This window comes from Aquila chrysaetos, chromosome 3 (assembly GCF_900496995.4).
Source record: "Aquila chrysaetos chrysaetos chromosome 3, bAquChr1.4, whole genome shotgun sequence".
NCBI lineage: Eukaryota > Metazoa > Chordata > Aves > Accipitriformes > Accipitridae > Aquila > Aquila chrysaetos.
Genome location: NC_044006.1, coordinates 27,236,038 through 27,256,544, shown reverse-complemented (window position 1 = coordinate 27,256,544; position 20,507 = coordinate 27,236,038). Strand labels below are relative to the sequence as shown.

At 38.8% G+C, this 20,507-nt stretch overlaps 1 protein-coding gene across 3 annotated transcripts in view; it reads right to left on the bottom strand.

Annotated features, from left to right (window-relative positions):
* TPK1 (thiamin pyrophosphokinase 1) overlaps positions 1-20,507 on the bottom strand; it is a 336,418-nt gene that overhangs the window by 315,095 nt on the left and 816 nt on the right. The window lies entirely within an intron of this gene.

Genomic DNA, 20,507 nt, shown 5'->3' with positions numbered 1-20,507 from the left:
ATGAAAAATGAGGTTTGATAAACATGTTTGTTTCTAAAACCTCTGAAGCTGTTAAACTATCCCAACTCATCACTCTCCAAGTAAAATATTTCATTGTGTGAGAATTTTCACTATTAAAGCGTGAACTTCAACAGTCACCTTTGAAATAAAACATTTTAAGATAGTTTAAATGAAAATGCTTTGTTTGATCTTAGCTAAAACTTTTTTGGGAATTTCTGAGAATTCAACTTCTTGTCCTAATTTAGGACAAAGACATCTTTTAACAATCTGCATAATTTTCCGGGACAGAGTAATCTTCTCTCAACCCAAGACCTACAGCAAAGGCACAAAATGTCTGTGACTACAGGTGCTCACCTCATCTTACTCTTCTGAAAATGAGACATAGTGAGTACAGTAGCTCTCTTCTAGGAGTGGGGGGAGAGCTGATCTTCTAGAGCTCCACAGGAGCAGACAGTCTGCTTCTTTGGATCTACTGGGTGACAGGGAACGACTGCTTGGGGGGGAACGTTTGGGGTTTTTTTTTCTTTAAAAAAATGCAATATGTTATATTTTAAGCACCAGAGTTCCATTAAGTACCACTTTAGATGGGATTATTTTTTTAATGTGTCATGGATGCAGATTAATACGTAGTATGCGTCATGCTAATAGCTTGACTGTTCAGCACTTTGTCCCTCCCAGAATAACCTGAGTTGCAACAAAGTCCTGAAGATGTAGTGAATAAATGCTGTCTCAGTTTAACTTTCCTGGCAGAACTAGACCCCCTGCAGTAGCACTGCATCTCGTGACAAGGGCCTCCAGTCTTCTAACATCCACAAGTGACCTTGGCGGCATACTGCTAAAATAAATGACTGGAATCTGAGAACCAGGAAGTATGCCACAATCTAAGATAGCTCTTGCACACACACACAAAAAAGAAAGCAATATTCCCATTAAAGGTATAAAAGAAAGATGGCTGAAGGTGATGTGGTAGTCCATCATGATTACTTCATTATATTTCTGCTACATAATTTCAACGAAAGGAAGGAAAGGGAATACTGAAGAGTACTCCAAGAGCTAAAACATACCTGGTTTGCAGCATCTGTTTGCTGTCTACATGGCCTAATTCTTTCTGATGAATGTAACCACCAGAAAAAGGCAATAAAATACTTACTAGGGGAAGCAATCACTACACGCACCTCTTCTCCTGTAAAACCACCAACCACATCTGTTAGCACATCAAAAGTTATTGACAATTTTAATTTGGATTTAGAAAATAGCACTCAGTTATTGCATGGTAGCTGGGGTTTCTGTTTGGTTGGGTTTTGTTGGGTTTTTGTTTGTTTGTTGTTTTTTTTTTTTTTTTTTTTTTTTTTTAAAGACCTGTATCACTTAAAGTCCTAAGCTGTTTCACCAATAGGGAATACATAGATTTTTAGTGATGTCCGAAAAGATCACCAACTAACAATACTAATTTTTATCAACTGTCTTCACAGCTTAATTCTTACAGAAAAAAATCCAATACAACAATAAAAATGCTAATTGAGAAAGTTTTGGGAAAGATGCTGCAGACAATACAACTACATGCACAGGAAATTAATTCTGTAGATGATGTGAAAGAGATGGCTTATAAAGTTAACGAGATATTACTTAAGGCAAGAGAAACAATTAGACTATTAACAGTGAAGATAAAGCAAACATTTTGCCATCAAATATAAGGAAACTAATTAAAAGTGAAACGAAAATTAAGATACAAATATGAAAAAAAAATCAAACAAGGTAAAAGGCCAGAGTTCACAGACTCAAAATCCAAACCAATGTGTTCAAACACGCAGCACCTATAAGAACCTGAATGGACTGTAATTTATCGTTGTTTATTTTTTGCACATGCTAAAACTGAAAGATCCATCCTCCTTCGGGCATGGATTGGTCTGCTTTTTTTAAGAATAAAAAGAGATTTTATGGGCACCAGAAACAAAACTAAAAGGCAAGGGTGTAATTGCAAAGAGCGAGTGGCTGAAAAAGCAATAAGCTGTGTCATCCATTTAGCTAATCATTCTGAAAAACCTGTAATGTTTAAAAGGGAAGAGTCTTCTCTAAGGCATGTTGCAGGCACATGCAACAATAGAGCAAGGGAAATCTATAGCTATTAGCTTGTATTGCTTTACAAAATACTTTCTGACACTACAGAAGCATGACAGGTGCCAGATCCAATTCTGCTTACACCACTAGTCTAATTCACATAACCTCATGAAACATTGGGGGATTTATACTCAGCAAGGCATTTTATGCTGTAGCCAGTCTTTCCTTCTCAATGCCATCACCAATTGGGACTGCACACAAACACTTCAGGCCCCTTGGTTCAGAAGGGCTTTTTAAGAGAACCAGAGTACTGAATGGTCTCAAGACTCTGGTTAAAAATGCCAACATGTTCTTGGCATGCAATCACCCGTCAGCTTTCATGAGTCTGTCCCCATTTTTTATTTTTGCTTTCCAAGTATTTCTTTCCTCCTTATCCTCTTCCAAAACTGAAGATCCTCTGATTACCCCTCTCCTCCTGTTTCTGAACAATCCCACCCATTACTAGCCTGTCAGACCATGCTGTCCTTACCCTCTGCTGCTGGCTCCTCTCTGTCAGTACTGACATCTCAGGCTATCTTTTTAACATTTTGCTCATGGATGTCCCGCAACAATTTCAGTCCAAAGGATCTGCGTGACCCATTTGAATTTTCAATGCTTTCTGTTAAACCATCCCACATCTGTGAAAACTTCAAGCTCACTATATATTATCCTTAAAAATCTCTTAAAATTTACCTGGTGCACAATACCATGGACACGGATTGGCAGTCAAACGGTTTGCATGCCGTGATTACTACTCACAGTGCTGACTGCAGTCATCTCACCTTTACGTGGTGCTCCCCTTCTCTCTTTTCTCATACTTTATATCACAAATATCTCAGCTGTTGTCTTAAACTAGTATGTGAACAGTTTTGAATAAGAACCAGTCTACATATTAATTTCCACCAGCCTCGAGACTAGTGTCTTTCAGGACATATTTTGATGCAAATAGAAGTTTTAATTTTGGTTTTAATAGCCATCAAACCATTCATATAAGGGTGAGTGTTCCTCGTGCTCAGAAAAATATAACAAGATAATGTGGAATGTCTTAGGAAAAATTCCAGAAATGAGGAGAGAGAAAAAAAGAAAAATAAGAAAAAAAAGAAAAATAAGAACAGAACATACTAAAAGCAAAGTTCCCTAATTGCAGAATATGCAATGCAAGGAAATAACGATACCCTCTCCCATTATTTAGAAGCATCCCTTGCTAATTTAGCCTTTGAACAACTTGCAGCATTGTCTGCATAACATCAAGCAAACCTGTAATGTTGTGTAAAATATAATTTTCTCAAGAGAAAATGAATACACATTTTCCCAGTAATTAGCTTTTTAATTCTGATTAGCCAGCCTATACACTTATTCTGTATGTTATAATGACCAGGTCTGCAAAGGATAAAGTCTCGGCATTGTAGACAGCATTTCCAAAGACAGAATTTAAGGTGACTGGAATGCTAACAACTAAATACCAATTGTAAAGATAATAATGTTACAACACGTTACATTTTTAAGCATATATCCCATTACATTTAATTGGAGTTATACATACGTTTAAAACCCAGGAAACGTAGTAACCCATGAACAGCTTGAGTAGCTCTAGCAAATACCCAGAAAGAAGTACTTGCAAAGAAACCCCTTAAAGGTCCATATCTGTTTTACTGCAATATAACAGGAGATTCCACACTCTCTTTCTGCCATAAGAAGTAGTTAAAGTATTGAAGAAGTTGTTACATTTACAGTGAGTTAATCAAAAGGACTACTTGAAATTTTTTTTTAAAATTCACTTTGAAACAAAATAAGTCTAAAATTGAGCAAACTTAGAGTAAACTGTACGAGCAGCACAATCTATGGAGGAATCTCCAGGACCATCTGGAGCTATATGCACTGACCACACCTTTGTTGTATCACATGCAATTTTCTGAGCATTGCAAGGCACAAAACATATTTCAAAGGATCTCTTGAAAGTGAGACACTGAAAGGAGGAAGTCAATTTCTCAAATCTTAAGTCTGCTAGTGACAAGCCATGGATGTGAACAGTTTCCAAAATTTCACTCCACTATTCAAATCAGGGCCAAAAGAAGACCTTATATGATACTTCCACTGATTTCAATGGTATGAATGCTAGCACTGGAAGCTGAAAGTCTTGCCTGTCACCCCTCCACTCCCAGTAAGGGACTGTCTCCAGGAAAATGCTGAACAGATATCTGGAAGGTATGATTTTCAAGCAACTTAATTATATTTGTACAAAAAACTGCATGGATACTCTTGTTTCAGCTCCCACTAGGTTTACTTTAGTTTTATTTAAGTTCTTTTCGTTAGGAACGCATTTAAGTTGAACTGAGTAAGATGCTTTCACATCATAAGAGAATCCATAAAGGGATTTGTAGAAGTTTACTTACACAGTGCAGCTCATGCCTTTAAATAAACTTTCTCATGTGAACAATATCAAACTGGCACTTGTCTCCAAATTCCCCAAACAAATTTAAAAGCAAGGTGCATTCTTTCCTCTCCAGCACAATCAGAGACTCTACTGACTCAGTGATGCTACTTCTAGACAATACCCTTTTTATTCCTAGTATGCTCTTAAGGGATCCCCAAGGAAACTTACCATTTCTAACAAACTACAAAAGCACATGGCTGGAATTTATAGAAATATTTCTAAAGAAGCCACCCAGAGAGAAAAGATTTGAAAGACAGTACACTTCATGATGGCCCTGCAAAGCTAGCAGTACATCACTTACCAAGAAAGAAGATACGAGTACACACAATAGGTGTAGACACATGTAAATAAGCAGGAAAGATCCTCCTAAATATAATCATGGTTGAAAACAGATGTGCATTTCACACTTCGAATAGGATTTGATAAATTCATAGCTATAGAATAAAAAAATAGGTTAGACACCGGAGGTGTCGTCAAGTTTCCTACAAATGAAATAAATAGAGCTCCATGATCTAACTGATTAAACCCTGTGAACCACTGGAAGGTAAAATAACCACCATTTTCATTAAATGTTCTGAATTAGTTAAGTTACATCTGCTCTTCTGGACACATTAGCCAAGCGAGCACTGGAGTGGCAATGCCTAGTTTCCAGCTCTTTGACTTTGTTTTCAAGAAAAATCAAATGCCACACATCACAGGGGACAGAACTAAAAGACATAAGAGAGAAAGGTGACGTTAAGCAGGCTGTATGCTCACTGGACCCCATTCACAATCTCAAAAGTAGTTCGATGCATTTGGTAAAAAACGATTGACATTTATGTTTTCCTCAGTAGACCTAATTAGGTCTGACATACATCCATTCACACTCAAATAGGCACAGAAACCTTCAAGGTTATTTTCCAATTATTTCCACATATACTGCCTCATTCTGAAAGGACTGGGAATCTGAACCTTCAAAAGATGCTACAGGTGCTGCTCATGCATCTTCTCTCAAAACCCAAACTCTTAATAAGAAAAATACTTATTATTTAAAACTCATGGCTTTCAATACAGGAATTCTAATCTCAGCCTCTTCGATCCCATTTTTATTTGTGATTGACAGAATTTTTAATCACACAAATGCTATAAGCGCTGTTCTAATATTGTGAAGTTGTTTTAAATGCCCAAAAAGCCAGTCCTGTTCATAAGACTATTAATGTAACAACATTAATATCCATCTGGAAAGTGTAAAAGGTGCTAAAGGATGTTAAAGTAAATTTTCACACATGGAAGACATTCAGATAATATAACTTCCCCAAAAAGGTTAAGAAAGATTAAAATTAAGATAAAGGTCACTTGAAAAGACACATCGCATTTAGCATGGTATCATGGGGGTGGTGGTAGAATCCCCAAACCAAAGGAGTCTCCTCTCTTTGCTTTTCTCATAAAAGCAGAGCTTGCTCTAGTTCTATATAAACATTTTTATGAAATGTCAGCAGCCCATCAGTAGTCAGCTACATATCCACAATGGTCATTTACCTCTGAAATGAGACTGAATTCTTAATTTAGTCCCTAAATACCATAGCTTTCTGAATCCTGTCTCCTAAAAAATACTTCTTCCTGTGATTTTGTCACAGATTTTGTAGTCTGCTGTATCATGAACTGAGAACAGCAGTCAAATCAACAAAGCGATCAACAGATTATCTCAGAAAAACAAGCCAAAAAGAAAACCAAAAAACCAACGAACCTTGGTGGGACCTGTATTTTTTTTCTATACCACATCTGTTCAAACACATTTGCTTTGCTTCTGATGGTGGCATTCAAACTGCCAGAAGCAGAGGCTACAATCTAAGAAACAGCAATGACATCCTTTCTGAAAGGGTTCAGGGTCTGTTCTTTAGGTTCCTACAAAGGAAACAGTGTTATCTTGAAATCTGCAATTAACATGAAAATTAAAAGAAAAAAACCAAAACAGTACCACTACCACTAGCTAGACTTTATAGCTCAACAGGGTATTTCAAAAAGTATCATTGTCTTTAATTTATTGATGAGGAACTGAGGCACAACAAGGTTAAAAGCTTTCCCAACACTATGCAGCACAGGACCCAGGAAAAGAATCCAAGTACCTTCAGGTTCATGATAACTGGAAATGAGCAGGCTGACAAAATGCTACTGTTTGTACTTCACTGCACACAAGACCCTTTCCCACAGACACCTGCATAAAAGTAGAATAACCAGCAATATTAATGTTTAAGGCAAAAAATAAATTTAGTGGCTGTGAAGAAAAAAATTACAACTTAGTACATAGCAGCTGAGAAACAATGGACCTGAATGAACATCTGGAGTGCCAGGACGAAATCCCCCTAATACATACAAAATGTTGTAAAGCACTAGGATATCAAAAAACTGAAATGATTTATCAGGTTTGTAGAACATCATGAGAACAGAACCAGAGTGTTTTCTAAACAATGCATGTTTAGCTATCTTTGAATTCCCATATAAATGTAATGATCTGCAAAATACCTCTCTGGCAAATATCTATGCTTTTTCAACTGCTGGGGTTTTTTTGGCTGCCAGTGCTGTAAACTATACCTCTGTACAGGCTCTGAGTACCTCCATGTTGAGTAGGACTCCATGCAAGTGCTAGGTTCAGCAAGGGGGCTTCTCTGCACAAGATGAGACTTTAAAGTGTTCAAGGCAGGAATAGCATTTTGTCATCTACCTCCTCTACTGCAGATGTCCTGCGAGGACTTGAGTGTGCTAAAATAATATGGCAATAATACATTCAAAGCTCATCCTTCTACTTAAACCTAAACTTCAGAAGTATAAGCTGCATTGTAAATGCCTTCCTAATTTAGACTTTTCTATAGTATATTTGGAGAAGCTTACTGTGTCCGCCTCTGTAACGTACCCTAGGTATCTTACACTGTTCCCCACTGTCTTATTCTGGAACTCTGACAACATCATTTTTGGATTTGGTGCCGATGCTAGCAGATTTCAGACCTTAAACTCATCCAGTTCATGTTTCACTCTCACAGGAGACTGGCTATTTACTTCTATCCTCTAAGGAAGCTCATAGCATGAATGACAAAATGTCAGGAATAATCAGGAAAACTAGTTTTATGCCCCTAAAGAACAAAATGTCATCTTCGTCCTCTGAAGCAGGGTGTGGTCTTCTCTAAATAAAAAAGAATTACTTTGGCATCCATCAAGTAAATTCAAGCCAGCACATCATTTAGAGACTACTTGTCTTTATTCCTGCATCTCGGTCCATTTCTTTCCTCTGTTTCCTGACATTACCTTCTGTGCCCTCTATAGTCATAGCCTACTGTAAGAGTGGTAGCAGAAAAACTACTAGATTCAAAACCCCTATTCCCTTCCCTAGGGAAATCACCTATAGCTTTTGCTACTCCATACTATTCAGCAACTTATGATATAGCAATCCAGAAAATACTCTTCCCCAGCCTCCTTGCTCTGCCTCCTCTTCTCCCCTTACCATCTCAATGTATTTTATTTCTATGAAGCAGTTGTTATGAACTACTAAGCACTGGCATTTGACGTGCCCATCCAGGACCATCAAAATAAATTGAACATCCAGACAGAGGGTTAAGCAGAACTCACACTATAAGCACAGCTGCTTCTTGGTGCGAGAGATCAAGGAGAACATCTCAGTGCCATACCCTTTTCCTAAGTGCTACAGTCTTCTAGGTTAGTAGCTCAAATTTTAAGTATATAGCAATTAAAAAAACCCGACCAACCAAAAAAAAAGTTGTAGAGCAAGAATATAATTTGTTTCACAGCCCCAACTTGTGTGCCAAGACATGTTGTGGAGCCCGTGGTTTGTTGTACACCATGCTTCAAGTGCTGACATGTTTTGACAACACTGCCACCGATTCTGATTTTTAAAGCTGTAGAGAGAGTGGATGTTCACCTCAGCCATCTGCCAATGCAGCTGATGAACACATTGCACACAGGTTCCATAACTGATGTACCTCAAATCACCAGGAATCCTGTAGTGTGAGGCATGTTTTCTCACTGGACATAGTAACAAATGTATAAATTACACTGACAACAGGGTTTGTCTCTACAGTGACATGTGTGGAAATTAAATAAATTAATTGTCAGTATAAAGTGGATTAAACTATAGAGAAACCCTTTGTAGATGCATTCTCTTGCTGATTTTTACCCTCAGAAACACATACTCTCAGTTTGTGAAAAAAATTAGGAGCTATTTTCTGAAAGAAGCTTTCTTTTTGAAAGTCTGAAGTCCCTTTTGGACATCAAGAGAAAGCAGATTCCTAGAAAACTCCTGTCACAGTCTCTAGAAGACACTTCTGTTTCTTATCAATACAAAAGATGATCTGTAAAAACTAACAGAACAAAAGAACTTGTAAATGTCCAGATTTTTTTCAAGGTAATCCCTCTGAAACCTCTAGAAATTCAAATGGAAATTAGCAGCAGTATGGAAACTGATGAAATGAAATCACAGAGACAGATTTCACCGTCTGGCAAATTCACAGCAATTGCTACACACAGTTTTCACTCCTTATTTCGGAACTTATGGGGCTTCACTCCTCATACCCATTTTCACATATTTGTGTACTTTCCATGTCATCTGTGATTTTGCTAAGAATCATGTTTGGATAAATATCATTACTGTACTGCAGAAGAAAGCAATAGTAATTTACAGAATGAAAACTTCAAACCACAAGAGTAAGTCCTGCCTGTTTGAGTAGCCCAACTGAAGCTAGTATAATTACCTGAGTGAGAAAGTCCACGTGGCCTGTCCTTCAGCACCCGATATGCATACAGGAACCTCTCTCTGACTCTACATATACGATTCTTAAATACACATCTCAATCTCCTATGCTTTTGTACATTTAAGTTTTGTACACCTAGTCCATTCCTCTTCCCCTAAGTAGAATCAGCTCTCTAGAGAATTCCTCTTCATCTACCATTAAAAAAGGAAAAGCTCCCAGTGACAGGGACTACATCATCTTCTCAAATAATGTATTCCAGTGCTTCCTCCTGCTTCCTATACTTTTTTCCCCTAATATCTAATGTAAGCCTTCTTTGCTGCAGTTGAAATTCATTTCTTACCCAACTGCAACAGAACCAGTGCATATTTCCAAGGTCTGTTATGTATGCTCTTGGGGAAGCTATGAATGGGACAATTCTTCTGTACAGATAGACTGTCAGCTGCAAAGGTTCTTCCACGGAATAGAACAGCACGCTTTCCTTCCTAAATTCTCCTCTTTTACTAGGCTCCTTCACTCAAGAAAATGTAACAAAACTCCTTTTACCTACTGTTTTTATCATAAGATGTACATTTTTCATACGTATTTGCCATTGGGGACAAAGAAGAAAAGGGAAGATAAAACAGCAAAGGATCAGACTACAAAACTATAAGTTTATAAACTCTCACAAAACATTACTAGCTCTTACTACGTATTCCTAAATTTAGATTTCCTCTCTGCTGTTCTAATTTACATTATTTGGGCTGTATAACTGCATCATTTTAGAGTTCAGTCCCTTTGTTAGTACTCTGAAGCCTTACATTTATTCAGTTCCAACTTTTTTCTCAAAGGAAACTGGCTATTTATTTCAGCAAATGTATTCAGCAAATGTAAATCTGGGTGAGAAACAGAATAGTTGGGCATAATGTTGTGTAAGTTCAGCATAACTATTTGCTCCACTGTCTAAATTCAAGCCTTTTCTTCCTCCTTGTGGGATTCACAATTATAATATTTATAGATAAATAAGGATAGAATCCATGGAAATAATTTAAAAGCTTTTGATAGCTCACAGTAACCAGCAGTAAATTCACCACACTGTGTAGTGTAGCCTTACTGCAGCAAGTTCCTGCTGCCTAGGAACCATAACCAAGTACTACAGGTTTTTTTGGTGTGGTTTGGGTTTTTTTTATTTAAAAAACATGCAACATACTTAAAACATAAGGAGGAAGTATAGTCCTCTGAATTTCTGAATCACATCACAAGAGCTCTGAAATCTGTTCCCAGTTCTCAAAGACCTCCTTTGTAACATGAGACTAGCCACTTGATACTCCGTGCTGCAGTACCCCAGGACATACCGGTTCCTTTCTTTTCCCACAAGTCTGTCCTGTCTACTTAAATAGTAAGGAAAAGAAGTCTCTCCTTTGGTGGACTGTTTCAGATTTATAGATTCAGAGGCCAGAAAGGATCACTGTGACAATCTAGTTTAGCCTTTTGTATAAAGGATAGCCTGAAATTTATTCTTGTTTCAAGTTAAGTATGACTTGCAACTGATTTATACTGGTGAAGAATCCACCTTTCTCTAGGTACAATGTTCAAATGGTTGGTTATTCTTCCCAGTGTTAAAAATCTGTACTTAATTCAAGTATGAATTTGTTTGGCTCCAACGTCCAACCTCTGGGTCTTGTTATGCCTTTGTCTGCCTGACAAAACATAGCTCCTGCAATACCAATGCAAATAATAAATTACACTATGTGTTATCTAAACAGCATCCCTCCTTAACTGCACGCCTGGGACAGCCCTAACACTACCTTACTGGAACTAGCTGACACTTAAAGCTTTTGGCAACAAGTAATGCTATCAAACATCTGTTGTGACACCCTTTTAAGTGCACCCTCTCCCACACCATATGGCCGTCTCCACTGAGTGGTACTGCAGGGCCACGACCCAGCTCTCATCACTCCCTGTCCTCTCTGGAGAAGCCAGACACTGACTGGTAATTTCACACAGACTTCACACTCCATCAGCAGGAAAAACAGCCCACTGCAGTGAAAGGAGACGTGCAGAGCGTGTCGGTGTTGCAACACACTCTGCCCACATCCCTGCCAGAAAACCCTCCTTGTGGAGATGTAGCATCCTCTAAAATAAAGGATTTTTTTTTTTTTTCTAGCACTACTGTTGCTCCTCCCAAGGGCCAACTGCTGTGTTCTCTGTGTAATTGGGCTCACACTTGGGGCTTTGTCAACACAACTATGGCAGTTGTGGGTGTAAGGAAAAAAAAATTTTAAAAAAATAGTCACAGAAGACAAAGCAAAACATTACATAGTAGATCTAGTTTCCCACTGACTTAAAGACATTTGTTGGCACAAAAATTTAACTTATGACCTTACGACAGGATAGCAGACTAAGACAGAAGAAGAAATCCTTCCACAGGCTCAGGTGACAAAACTCCTTACTGTAAGGGAGGGTAATAGAGCAGTTGCATTACTACTGACCAATACATAAGAACCGTAGTCTAAATAGAGAAAGAGGGAACTCAGAAATTGAGTTTCCAAGTGAAAACCTTACAACAAGTCAGTTCAAGGAAGAACATCCGATATCAGTGATTTTATTTCCCACAGTTACAAAATGACTATTTAAATCCTCTGTTCGCAGTTTCCGAAGTCATTAGAAATGCTCAAAGCCTATGCATACAGTGCTAAATGTCATTCCCACAGTGGATTCTGGGCAAAGAAAGAAGAGCTAATATGAAAGCACTCGCAATAACAGCAGGAATACGCCAGCACCCTAAAAAGACAGGATTGCAGGTAACACCCTTCATTCTACTTTGAAGCCAGTTAAAGTCATTAGATCAGTTTGAAGCAGTCTTGCAGCAGTGCCCTTTCAGGAACACTGCTGTCAGAAGTCCAGAAAGCCAAGCACTAAGTTGCCCTTAACAAAAGTTTCCTCAATATTGCCCCTTTTTTATTTTTTTAAAGTAAAAAATAAATCGAGCTGCTCTTTAAGGAATTTGAAAGGTAAATTTCCCACTTGTAGCAGGAAATGGTGATATGGAGACAGATGATTTCACAGCAGAGTTTAATCACCTCCAGCGTACCCCAGGTTAACTCATTACGAAATGAGGTGGTCACACACTGCCCAACAGCTGTTCTTGTTGCATCCGCAGCAGCTAAGGCACTGCACCACTTCCTGTGGCAGTCCAAGTGTCCAAGCTGCAGACTCTCAAGCTTGCCCTCGTTAACATTTTCTCTCTTTTGGATTCACAGTATGGCAAAACACTGCTTAGATGGTTATTCAATATAACTGTAAACTGGGCAGGGAAAGTGCTCCATACAGGGACACAGACTACACTCACAAGGCTGTGCTTTACCCCGAAGAGCTTGCAGAGCACTCATTTCTAGAAGTGAAAGCGTTGCCTGTGTTGAAGTATCTGCATTACAGGATTTCGGTTATGTAGTTAAAGCTAACAAAGATCTTGCCGCCTGTAAGCATTACCAGTACATAGGTCAAACTCTGTAGTACAAACCTTGCCTTACCTTTCAGGATTTCCACCATACATAAAACTCTCACCAAGAGTGCATAGTCACAAAATGGAGCACCTGGAGATTGACTCTCTATTTGCACAGCTGCTCTGTGACACAAGTCAACCTCAGGAAAGTTTCAAGTGATGCAAGTCACACCATCTGCTGAACAACTGCCTAAGCATGGTTTCAACACAGCATCCTGAGCAAGTGGAGCTTTGGCTTGTGTTTAGGTCTCATCTGTACGTCAATGCTTTGCTTGACATGGCTAAATCAGCTATAAGCATAAAAGCAAGTAAATCTCACACTTATACAGAGATTTCACTGACACACCAGTGCCCTTCTGCTATGGAAGGCAGCTTTTACCACCAAAGCCATTGAACAATTTGGTCAAAAACCATACATATAAATATTTCCAAACTACTCTCTTATTGCTGTGTTGCCCAGGAACAATGTTGACCGGATAATTCTGGGGAAAGAATAGAAAGGAAAAGAGGAGCTACAGTAAAAGTAAAAAAAGAAATAAAACAAAACAGAACCCACCTCAGCAGTCACAACTACAAAATAAATTAATTGTGAGGGGACAGGTTCTGCTACCAAATTCACTGACCAGCTTCCCATTTATTTCAATTGGCCTGATAAACACATGCATCCCTCCAGCTTCTGTCCTGCCAAAGAGGAATGCTGGCAGACAATCCATCAACACAAGCTACAAAGAATCAGCACTAGCGCTGAGAAAATTCGACTGCCATTCAAAATAAAATTCAAAGCTAGGAAATGACAGGAAAAGCCTTCCAGCAGCTTCAGTTGCAACTGGATGTACAGCAATAGCTTTAATTTAAAAGCAATCCAAAAGCTACTATGTGTACTCTCTATGTAGAATTTAACTAACTGAATGTTCCTGTAGCAACTTTAAATTCTCAATTATCTTTTTAATTATGCAAAGGCAGTACTACACAAACACCGTTAATCATATTCTTCATGTTTAAGGTCAGAGTTGGATGGAAAGGAGAACCTGTTTCCATAAATTAATTACATGCACAGCTATAATTTACAGAAAAACGTAAGCCAAAAATATTAAGAACTGGTTCTCCTTCACTGTGATCAGGTATAGTCACTTTGGTGGATGGGACAACTGACAGTCAGTTCTTTTCAGTCTTTAAATTATTTGGCAATAGATCAGATTAGTTAATCTAGCTGGATACACTGCAAATTCCCCTCTCTGTAGAGATCAGAGATGGAGAATGCTCTATAATATACCAACAAGCAGATGTATACATCAGAGGTCTCTCCTGTTGATTTACTATATTTTGTCTCTCCTGTTGATTTACTATATTTTGTACTGGGTAAGATCTACTACTGGGTTGTGGGTTTTCTGTTTTTTTGTAGGCTGGGGGGGTGGGTGTTTCTTTTTTTGTTTGGTTTGGGGGGGGGGCCTCCTCGCCTTTTATCCACGTTTTTCAGCAACAGCACTTTGAGACCAGCATAGATTACTTTTATTATGTCACACAGAAACAATTTTTTTAAATTTCTAGCTAGTAATTTCCCTGGAAAAAGCACTAGCTAACAGCACTGTTCTTAAAGGTCCTAATCTCTTAGGTTACGTCCAAACCTAAAACTCACTAGAAGTAAAAGCTGCTGAGAACTGACTTAGGAAGAGAAGCTGCTAGCCCTTTTACTTGTTTTCAGGTGGTTTGCTTGCTTGGGTTTTTTTTAGGTTATTTGGGGTTTTTTTTTCCTTTTTAAGACTTTGATTTTAGGTTTTACTCTCGATGCTGCTATTTTCTGCATAGATTAAGGTTTGATTAATGTCTCAGAATGTTCAAATCTAAAGCAAATACAAAAGTATGCCTGGGATTTGTTATTTTGGATCTTGAAAAATCTGAAACCTGTATGTATTATGTTTTCTCCTGTGTAAATAAACTGCCTCATTTCTTTGCTTCATATTCAATTTCTCCATAAATCAGACTTGGATGAGCTTTGAAAACAGGAAAAAAAAGTCTCTTCTGTTTTCCACTTCCAGAAAGTAAACCTAACATATATATCTACGTATCTATACACACTGATTTGAGATAAAATGTAATGTTAAAGCTGCTGTGAAACTGGTAATGTACCTTAAGAGCTGACCAGAGACATGCAAGCGAAACGCAGTAAAGAAAAAACAAAACCTGGAAGTCCACTATTTTCCTTGACTTGCACCTTCTTAAGATTAATATTTTGCTTTTTAAAGACTAACAAGTTTAAATGGTTTCCAGCAGTCCTGCACACATTTAATTGGATACAAACAACATGAACATTTAGGTGTCTGGAATAAGTGTACTTCCCACCTCCTTACCTGATGTTAAATCACAGAAGGAGAGGGAGAAAAAAAAGTAAAAGAGACTACAGGATACATTAAGAGGCCAGCTAATGTACTTCCTAGCTTTAAGGCTCAATCTGCTACAGCTAAGTGACTCCTCACTTAGAACTTGGTGTAAACTGCTCTTGAAAGCCTCAGCTGATGGGAAAAAATTCTTTTTGGAAGGTCTTGTTAATCTGAGTGCTTTACTATCTGTGCAAGCAGTAATGAATGTGAGTTTTTGTCCAGAAGATCCAGTGACATCTTTATTGCTCTTATGCTCTGGTGGGCTTTTTTTTGTTGTTTTCTTTTTGTGGTTTTGTTGTCGTTTGGGTTTCGTTGGTTGGGTGGGTTTGGGGTTTATTTGTTTGGTTTTTAAGATCCTCTCAGTCCCCTCCACCATTGTATTCGGAAAGCCAGCTATGCTCTATTAGTGACTTCAAGGTATGGAATTATCAGTGCACTGACACTGCACGAGATGAGAATCTATCATCCACACAAACAAACAGCAACTGGCTTCAATGTCCACTTATTTCAAAAGGGGGCTCTCTCTGTGCATGTGTACAAAAATAAGTAAATGTACATTCATCTTCCTATTAGCTCAAATGGTTAAAGAAGGCTTGCTGCCCCGTTCCAAATAACACACCTGCATATAAAGCATTTAAGAAAAACACTCCAAAAGCTATCAATGTGTGAAAGCCAAGATCTAACAGAAAGTGGCGAGGCTAACAATGATTATGTCTGCTAAATGCCATCTGTAATACTTCACTCGTAAGTGCACATGTAAGTAATCTATACAATAATACTTACAGAACAACTGCTGAGTCAGGACAGCAAATTAGCAAGCAGCAGGGTCCGAGGCTGAATATTTACAGTTACCTCAAAAACAAGCTGAGGCATCCCAGGTAACTTGACTAAATGAATGGTGTTACTACTTCTATGAAATTAAGAGCAGGATCAGGTCAGCAACACTCACGTAAAAGTGTTTTAAATGTGTTTCAATTCAAAAGATAGCACAGTGTAACAGCCATATGGAAGTGCTTGCTAATTTCATTGAGGAACTCCTGAAATAGTCTTAAAGGATTGACACCCTTGCTAACATTTTTCAACTTTGGTGAACTCAATAATGGCTTTTGAATGATCTGATTCACCTACAAACTTCACTACTCTGACCCAACAGCAGTGCCAGAAAACCTGTAAAATTACAGAGCAGTCCAATAATCTGGGACTCCATTTTCCATATGCCTTTAAGGCTCAGCAGCTAACAGAGACCATCAGGTTGATTTCCTAACCCCATGACTGTCTCGATTTCTACCACAGAATTATGTATATTAGACTGCAAGATAATACATCACAGAGACCATGCAGAGCTCTAGCGAAGGGGCATTTAGACCATTATTGATGCTTATGCTAGGCTGGAGGTCATTCAGTGAATGGCAAACATGTCACCATTTTACAAGTAACTTTCAATTCTTAGTGTCAGAGAAAAGGGAACATTAAGGAAAGAGTTTAAGCCCCCAGCATTTAAAAGGGAATATGGTGATATAATCCTTTCAGAGGTAACTTGTTTACAGTCAGTAGCATTTCCAGGAGAAGACATATAGTAAAGCAAGAGACAATCAAGCTTGCAGAATGATGGAAGAGCATTCACAGCGTATTGTTGCTTCCTCTTGTTCTCTTTGCTTTAAATTCAATGCAGAATTTTATAGTCCCTTTGCACAAAGAGACAGCTATATATTTCCACATAATTCTGAAGTGGTCTTTATCCTATTTGTTGTGGCTGTGTCTTTCATGACATATAGATGACCTTGCTTCGGTGAGATGAAGCGAGCACATCCCTCTTCTCACCGGACCAAGTCTTAACCACTATCTCTCAATGCAGCATAGTTCAGGAGTGCATTTGGTTGCAGGACTCGAGGCATGGAGGACGGGGGACAGGAGGGAACCAACCCTCACTGGTAGCAAAGGCTCCCCTCAGTCATAGGAAACTCAGCTCCAACAAACCCTCTGCAAGGCACAGAAGACAGCAGAAGGACTAGATTTGCTTCTGCCTTGCAGTCCCTCCACATCAACAAGACAAGACACTCGTAATGGGAGGCATTGGATTATAAACTGAGGAAAATATCCTCCTTCTGCATCGCTCCACTTGATAAAGCCAATAATGAGCTGCATTTTAAGGACTGTGCAAGGCAAAAAATCATTAATCACACCTGGAGATGAGTGAGAATCCAAGCCACATTATAGCACACAATCTAAAATGTTCCCTGTGAGAAAACACAGCTTAGTAAAACTGGCACTCTGCCCTTCTAAAAGTCTCAAGTGGTATTCAGGGGCAACCTTATCAGAGGATGCTACAGTACTTCCGCTGTTAAGCAGTCACAAGCATAGCACACTCAGTTCCTAAAGTTCATGGTATTAAAAAAATAAATTAGAAACACTTGTGTCTCTGCAGAAGTGCCTGCAGCACAGTCTGGGACAAGCAGCAGGAGGCAATGATAGTGCAAGAAAATGGTATAAACAGCAGGAGGGAAATGTCTAGTCTATCAAAGGATGCTCCAGAAGCAACCAAGCTACTTTTGTCATGATTCACAGGCCGTAGTGTAACATCACTGATTATCAGCCTTCTACAACAGCTGCATCACAGCTTCACCCCGTGAAGCTTCTGCCTGACCCTTTCACAGCAGCATACAGGACTTCAGGGTGGACTTCTGTGAGCCTTTTTAATGGTCTCATTTCATGAGGAAATAAAAATATATCTGTTTCAGATGCAATACTCAAATTCAGAGCTCAATCCCACTTTTAAATTCTACCTCATTACCCATTCTAAACTACGTTAAGCAAATCAACACAGTTCTGAAGAACACCGCACAGCTTTCTGACTGCGGCATGGTCATTTTCAACAGTGCTCCAGCTGTTTGACTGAATAATGTTCTAAGTCTCTGAGCATATTAGTTTAGCACAGCAGTTCTCAAATATCTGCTACATGGACCTCAGTCAGGTGCTATGCAGGGAAACGTATAGTCTACTATCTAAATAAGAACTCACTCTAATTACACTGACTAAAATTACCAAGGCACATGTGGCCCTGAAATTCGAATTCAGATACCTAATATTAGGTTCCAAAACCTGTAAGTGTGTTATCCTATTCCATATAAATATCAGCATAATTTCTGAACACCTTCAAAAAAAAAAAGTAACTAATAACCTCCAAACATAGGTGATAAATATTTCACATTCTCCCCACCATAATATGCCACTGTGTTTGCACAGGGCTTTAGAAAGCAACCAGAAACATTATATAAATCGCTATACATTTATATTATTGAAGGCAAGGGGACAAGGTCCATAGTACTTCAATGTCCTCATGAGGGTTTATTTTGTAACCTAGCATCTAAGAAGCGTCACCTTCTACACAGATTAGCTTTATATTATTTGGATGCTTAAATACATCCCATTGAAGCAAACAAATGGAGGAACTACTAGTACTTCTTCACAAAGAATTCAGGAGCCTCATTTCACCTACCCAATTTTGAAAACTTTATTTCTGAGTTCCCTAATCAGGATACCAGATTTTAAACTGTGGAATTGCCAGATAAGTCTACTCAACCTCACATACTTTGAGCGTGATAAACCAATCTGAAATGCTGGTAATGAATGTTTGTAATGATGACAAGGATCCAGATGCAGTACCACTGTGCATTTCACAGGCACATGTCCTAGTTTCAGCTGGGATAGAGTTAACTGTCTTCCTAGTAGCTGGTACGGTGCTATGTTTTGAGTTCAGTATGTGAAGAATGTTGATAACACTGATGTTTTCAGTTGTTGCTCAGTAGTGTTTAGACTAATGTCAAGGATTTTTCAGCTTCTCATACCCAGCCAGCGAGAAAGCTGGAGAGGCACAAGAAGTTGGCACAGGACACAGCCAGGACACCTGACCCAAACTGGCCAACAGGGTATTCCATACCATATGACGTCCCATCTAGTATAAGAACTGGGAAGTGGGGGCGGGGAATCGCCGCTCGGGGACTAGCTGGGTGCCAGTCGGTGGGTGGTGAGCAATTACACTGCGTATCATTTGTACATTCCAATCCTTTCATTATTGCTGTTGTCATTTTATTAGTCTTATCATTATTCGTTTCTTCTTTTCTGTTCTATTAAACTGTTCTTATCTCAACCCGTGGGTTTTGCTTCTTTTCCCGATTTTCTCCCCCATCCCACTGGGTGGGGGGGGAGTGAGTGAGCAGCTGCGTGGTGCTTAGTTGCTGGCTGGGGTTAAACCACGACACACACTATCCTGTGTAACCAAGTCAATTCCTAAACCTGTAGCAGCCATTTCTTTAGAAGAAGCGGGTTTCCTGACACCCAGCTGAAGCCTCTGGTCTGACAAGGCTGTGGGTCATCTGAAAACTGTGAACAAACATCCCAAATCTTCAACTCCAACCAGACATAACCAAAGGAAGGAAGGGGCGGGGGAGACAACTCCTGGAAACGGCGGACATATGGTAGCCCTAACATCGTACAAATGCCTATCAAAAGCGTCTTAGAATATAAATAGCAATGCCTGGTCTTCCCCAGGGAAAAATTCTTAATGTACGTTTTTGTATCACCTTACTATACTACACACTTAGTAAGCAGTTACTCATTTCGTACAAGAGGATATCACACTGCAACAAATCAAAGTCAACCCATTAAAATCTCACCTCCATGCCCATTCCCCCTTTCTACCCAAAGTAATGATGCATCTTAAAACACACACAGACACAGGTGCAGAGAGTCAAATGTGCATTTCTGGCAGGAATGCCCTGAGTACAGCTTTACCCGTTACCAGCTTTGAACATACCCTGAAGAAGTTTTCAAAAAAATCAGAACAAAGCGCAATTTAAAAAAAAAATACTGGTAAGAGTTTAAATATCCTCTTAAACTGGTATCTGTAAAAATGTATTGAATTGTTACACGGGTACATTTTGTTAAAATTCTTCCCTTCCTCCAGATCTTACTAGTAAATAAATAACAACATATACCTCACCATGGCAGCTTAAGTCTCAGTGCCAGAACAGAGCAGAAAGGAGCAGTGTAAGTTAGAATTCAGCTGCTATGCCAAAATTATTTTTATGTAGCTTTAAAATCATGTTATAGAAAGACAAAAATATTTACTGTTTCTAACAGTATCACTGAATAGCAAATTGGGCCCTACTGAATTAGATGCTGTGAACACATAGCAAAGAAGAGGTGCCTACTTCAAACAGCGTACAAGCTACTTAGATGAGTCTGTGCTTATTACAGGTGCTCTGCCCTTTCTACAGATTATGAGGTTAATGATATATATTCATAACGCTCACCTCTCAGGTCTCAAAAACAACAAACAAAAGTAGGAACACTCAATAACAGCTTGGGAAAACAACAAC